Here is a 5,981-nt window from a genome sequence, read left to right as displayed (position 1 = left end):
CTGGGCAACAGAGCAAGACTCTTTCAAAAAAAAAAAGAAGAAGAAGAGGAGGAGGAGGTGGAGAGATTACTGTGTCCACTGGGCTGTTCCACTGCAAAGGACAGAAGCCTACTGCCGCCTAACTGAGGGAATGGAAGACGGATTTATGGACTTATGGAAAGAGAAGCTCAAGGCATCCCTCTTCCCAGCTGGGATCAGGGCAATCTAATTTGACTCAGCAATTCCACATTAGTCTGTTAATTTCAACTCCCCACTTCTGGTACTATTTTGAGTATTAAGAATCCCTTTGATTGTAAGTGGCAGGAACCCCCTTGGGAAGAAATCAAAAAAGAAACACCGGCTGCTAAAACCAGGTGTCACGTGAATTCCAGGCATCGCTTGTTCTAAGGATACGGAACCAATCTTTCCCTTGGGAGTCAGTGTCTCTCCCTGTTTCTTGGCTGTGTTTCCTCCAGTCTGGCCTCCTTCTCGGGCAGGCTAATGGGCTCGGTCACCAAGACCAAGGAGAGATGGCCGTGCTCACACCCATCACACAGTGAGACAAGACCAAGGAGCGACGGCCAGGCTCGCACCCATCACACAGTGAGACAACAGAGCTAGTGCCTCTGGCAAGGGGCCCTTTCAGGGGGACCTTGCTCTAGGAAGTGTGGGGCTATCCTTGAGGAAGGCTTTCCCCAAATGGTGCCACGTGAGTTGCACATGGGAGGGTGAGCTTGGAGAGGCCAGCTGGACACCAGGGGAAGGGTATTCCAGGGGAGACGCGACAGCCAGCACAAAGGCATGGAAACTCCTGCAGTTCGGACTCACTAGAATATTAGTTCCCTGGTGAGAGGAGAAGAAAATGGGACCTGGGAGATCAGCTGGAGGCCAAACATGAAGAGCCTTGGATGCCAGGCTGAGCATTTTAGGCTCTCGCCTGCGGGCAGTGGGGAGCCATGGAAGGATTTAGAGTGAGGGAGGGCCACCATCACATTTCCATCCCTTAGCTATGCAGGGAAAGGTGAAAATCTAGAGGCAGCCAGGACACCAGAAAGGGGACTGCTCTGTCACCAGCCTGCACCAGGAGGGTGACCCGCAAATCAGAGAACTTCTGAAATCGAGTTGACAGTGGGTCACCAAGGATGAGAGGTGGAGGGTGGGGAGTTCAGGACTGGGGGACTCTGGGAGTCCAGTCTACCCACTCAGGCTGGCATAAGGGAGGGGTGAGTCCCCTAGCTCCTTGGCAGGAGGCATTAGAAACTGGTGCGGCCACCTCTGAGGCCTGAAAGAGCCTTAGAGTCTTTGTGATTCAAAGTGGCCAATTCTTTGCACCAGGCACAGTGGCTCACGCCTGTCATCCCAGCACTTTGGGAGACCAAGGCAGGTGGATCATCTGAGGTCAGGAGTTCCAGACCAGCGTGGCCAACATGGTGAAACCCCGACTCTACTAAAAATACAAAAATTAGCTGGGCGTGGTGGCAGGCACCTATAATCCCAGCTACTCAGGAGGCTGAGGAAGGAGAATCACTCGAACCCGGGAGATGGAAGTTGCAGCGAGCCGAGATCGCGCTACTGCACTCCAGCCTGCGTGACGGGAGTCAGACTCCGTCTCAAAAAAAATAAAAATAAAAATAAAAATACAAAAGTTAGCAGGGCATGGTGGTGTACACCTGTAATCCCAGCTACTCAGGAGCCTAAGGAAGGAGAATCGCTTGAACCCGGGAGGTGAAGGTTGCAGTGAGCCGAGATAGCGCCACTGCACTCCAGCCCAGGTAACAGAGCAAGTCTCCGTCTCAAAAAAAAAAAAAAAGCAAAGTGGCCAATTCTTGGATGCCTCACAGGACAGGGAGCTCACCCCCTCCTGAAGTGACTGACCCCTTCTGTGGCTCTGATTCAAATAAACCGCAGGCTTAAATCTATCCCCCGAGAGTCAGGCACAGCTCAGTGTCTATGTCTCCACCCAGTTTGGGGAGCTCCCTGCACCCCAGGCCGGCCCTTGACGATTTGGAAACCCAACACCAGCTCCTTAAGTCTGCCCTTCTCTGGGATCAAGACCCTTTTGTTTCCTCTTATTATTTCTTCCGGGGTGAGGCCTCCTGCCAGGAGCCCTGGGGTTCCTTGGGAGGACTGACACTAAATATCATTGATTTGCAGAGAGAGGAAGAGGAGAAAGTCTCCATGGGGTGCTAGAGCGTCTTAAATGTCCCTCTCATGCAGGACATTTCCCTCCTGAACGAAGAGAAGGCAGACCTCGGCGAAGGACCTGTGGCCAGCAGCAGCTTCTGGTGAGAAGCACATTAGGCGGCTGGGTTTTCCGCTGCAGATATTTTGACACTTCTAGTTTAGGCAAGTGATGGTGGTTTGCCATATATGGTGGGCCCGCAGTGACCGTGACAGCAGGACAGCTGCAGCGTCCCCAGCCCTTTTGGGGAGCCACACCCTAGACTATCCCACAGCCAGAGCCATGAAGCTGTGGGTGCTGCTAAAATCATAGACAGAGGAGCATCCTCCCCAAAGATCTTCTAATAGTAAATTACAACCCCATGAAAGAAAGTTGAGGCCGGTAGGCCAGACGCCATGGCTCCCAGCACTCTGGGAGGCTGAGGTGGGTGGATCACCTGAGGTCAGGAGTTTGAGACCAGCCTGACCAGGTGAAACCCCATTTCTACTAAAAGTACAAAAATTAGCTGCGTGTGGTGGCACGTGCCTGTAATCCCAGCTACTCAGGAGGCTGAGACAGAAGAATTGCTTGAACCCAGGAGGCAGAGGTTGCAGTGAGCTGAGATGGCGTGGTGGCTCACACCTGGAATCCTAGCACTTTGGGAGGCCCAGGTTGGAGGATCATTTGAGTGCAGGAGTTTGAGACCAGCCCGGGCAACATAGCCAGATCCCATCTCTATTTTTTTTTTTTTTTTTTTGAGACAGAGTCTCACTCTGTTGCCTAGGCTGGGGTGCAGTGGTGCAATCTCGGCTCATGGCAACCTCCACCTCCCAGGTTCAAGCAATTCTCCTGCCTCAGCCTCCCAAGTAGCTGGGACTACAGGCATGTGCCACGACCCCTGGCTATTTTTTGTATTTTTGGTAGAAATGGGCTTTCACTATGTTGGCCAGGCTGGTCTTTTTTTTTTTTTTTTGAGACAGGGTCTCATTCTGTTGCCAGACTGGAGTGTAGTGGTACGATCTCAGCTCACTGCAATCTCCACCTCCCGGATTCAAGCGATTCTCCTACTTCAGCCTCCCGAGTACTTGGGATTAGAGGCACCCGTCACCACTCCCAGCTAATTTTTGTATTTTTAGTAGAGACGGGGTTTGCCACATTGGCCAGGCAGGTCTTGAACTCCTGACCTCAGGTGATCTGCCTGCCTTGGCCTCCCAAAGTGCTGGGATTACAGGTGTGAGCCACCATGCCTGGCCTCAGCTGTTCCACTTCTAAAATGAGAAGGCTGGTCCCAGTGATCTCTAGGAATTTGGAGAGTAGTGGGTTAGGCAGATGATGACACCCAGAGGGGGATCTCTGGGAGGAGAGTGGGATATGAAGAATGGTGAGATTTGGATAGGAAAGAAATAGAAAAGCAGTCAAGAAGGGGAGGAGGTGGAGGCCAGGCGTGGTGGTTCACGCCTGTAATCCCAGCACTTTGCGAGGCCGAGGCGGGCAGATCACCTGAGGTCAGGAGTTTGAGACCAGCCTGGCCAACATGGTGAAATCCCGTCTCTACTAAAAATACAAAAATTAGCCAGGCGTGGTGTCGGGGACCTGTAATCTCAGCTACTTGGGAGGCTGAGGCAGGAGAATCACTTGAACCCGGGAGGCAGAGGTTGCAGTGAGCCGAGATCGTGCCACTGGACTCCAGTCTGGGCAACAGAGCAAGACTCTTTCAAAAAAAAAAAGAAGAAGAAGAGGAGGAGGAGGTGGAGAGATTACTGTGTCCACTGGGCTGTTCCACTGCAAAGGACAGAAGCCTACTGCCGCCTAACTGAGGGAATGGAAGACGGATTTATGGACTTATGGAAAGAGAAGCTCAAGGCATCCCTCTTCCCAGCTGGGATCAGGGCAATCTAATTTGACTCAGCAATTCCACATTAGTCTGTTAATTTCAACTCCCCACTTCTGGTACTATTTTGAGTATTAAGAATCCCTTTGATTGTAAGTGGCAGGAACCCCCTTGGGAAGAAATCAAAAAAGAAACACCGGCTGCTAAAACCAGGTGTCACGTGAATTCCAGGCATCGCTTGTTCTAAGGATACGGAACCAATCTTTCCCTTGGGAGTCAGTGTCTCTCCCTGTTTCTTGGCTGTGTTTCCTCCAGTCTGGCCTCCTTCTCGGGCAGGCTAATGGGCTCAGTCACCAAGACCAAGGAGAGATGGCCAGGCTCGCACCCATCACACAGTGAGACAACAGAGCTAGTGCCTCTGGCAAGGGGCCCTTTCAGGGGGACCTTGCTCTAGGAAGTGTGGGGCTATCCTTGAGGAAGGCTTTCCCCAAATGGTGCCACGTGAGTTGCACATGGGAGGGTGAGCTTGGAGAGGCCAGCTGGACACCAGGGGAAGGGTATTCCAGGGGAGACGCGACAGCCAGCACAAAGGCATGGAAACTCCTGCAGTTCGGACTCACTAGAATATTAGTTCCCTGGTGAGAGGAGAAGAAAATGGGACCTGGGAGATCAGCTGGAGGCCAAACATGAAGAGCCTTGGATGCCAGGCTGAGCATTTTAGGCTCTCGCCTGCGGGCAGTGGGGAGCCATGGAAGGATTTAGAGTGAGGGAGGGCCACCATCACATTTCCATCCCTTAGCTATGCAGGGAAAGGTGAAAATCTAGAGGCAGCCAGGACACCAGAAAGGGGACTGCTCTGTCACCAGCCTGCACCAGGAGGGTGACCCGCAAATCAGAGAACTTCTGAAATCGAGTTGACAGTGGGTCACCAAGGATGAGAGGTGGAGGGTGGGGAGTTCAGGACTGGGGGACTCTGGGAGTCCAGTCTACCCACTCAGGCTGGCATAAGGGAGGGGTGAGTCCCCTAGCTCCTTGGCAGGAGGCATTAGAAACTGGTGCGGCCACCTCTGAGGCCTGAAAGAGCCTTAGAGTCTTTGTGATTCAAAGTGGCCAATTCTTTGCACCAGGCACAGTGGCTCACGCCTGTCATCCCAGCACTTTGGGAGACCAAGGCAGGTGGATCATCTGAGGTCAGGAGTTCCAGACCAGCGTGGCCAACATGGTGAAACCCCGTCTCTACTAAAAATACAAAAATTAGCTGGGCGTGGTGGCAGGCACCTGTAATCCCAGCTACTCAGGAGGCTGAGACAGAAGAATTGCTTGAACCCAGGAGATCGGGCCGCTGCACTCCAGCCTGGGCGACAGAGCGAGACTCCGTCTCAAAATAATAATAATAATACTAATAATAAATAAAAAATAAAAATAAAGGCCTGCATTGGGTGAAGCGGATTGGGCGGTTTGGTCACCCCAACCACAAAGCCATCGCTGGGGGCCAGGGTCCTGTCCACCAAGACCAAGTGAGATCAAACTGTTCTGTGAGGTGAAAGTGGGTGAGGCCCCCACCCACCCTATGGGGGAGGAAATCCCTGCTGGAAAAGCGGTAGCGCCTACCTCTGGGCAGAGCCAGGTTCCCCCAGCTCCCTGGGCCCCCTTTTACCCTCTGAGGAGGGCAGCTCTAAGAAATTTGCATCCGGATGATTACAGTTCCCGATGATTCTGTTACCCCCATTTTCCCTTAATGTTGATGATTATGATAAGGATATTGATAGTGAGTGACATTTTTGAAGGCTCTTTTTTTTGTCAACCACCAATAGCCCTCTGAGAGTGTGGGTGCTAAAATGGGCGGCAGTGAGGGAGTTGGAATTGCAGAGTACGAAGGATCCTCTGGGTGTCCGGGCTCGGCGCCTTGCTTACCTCCCCGGACGGGCAGCTCACTCTCCCTCACCCCCAGCCCCCGCCACCCTCGCTGGCGGCTCCCGTTCCACGCCCCAAGAACCCCGCTTCCCATGG

General features: G+C 52.8%; 1 protein-coding gene across 1 annotated transcript in view; it reads left to right on the top strand.

Moving 5' to 3' along the window:
• Positions 1 to 5,981, top strand: part of MATK (megakaryocyte-associated tyrosine kinase) — a 26,843-nt gene that overhangs the window by 11,303 nt on the left and 9,559 nt on the right. The window contains exon 2 of the mRNA XM_011943447.1: positions 2,134 to 2,264. The gene's annotated coding sequence lies outside the window, so the exon portion shown is untranslated. The remainder of the gene's footprint in view (positions 1 to 2,133; positions 2,265 to 5,981) is intronic.

This window comes from Colobus angolensis, unplaced genomic scaffold (genome assembly GCF_000951035.1).
Source record: "Colobus angolensis palliatus isolate OR3802 unplaced genomic scaffold, Cang.pa_1.0 Scaffold22, whole genome shotgun sequence".
Classification (NCBI taxonomy): Eukaryota; Metazoa; Chordata; class Mammalia; order Primates; family Cercopithecidae; genus Colobus; species Colobus angolensis.
The sequence above is the reverse complement of the archived record's forward strand: the minus strand, read 5'-3'. Positions and strand labels throughout refer to the sequence as shown.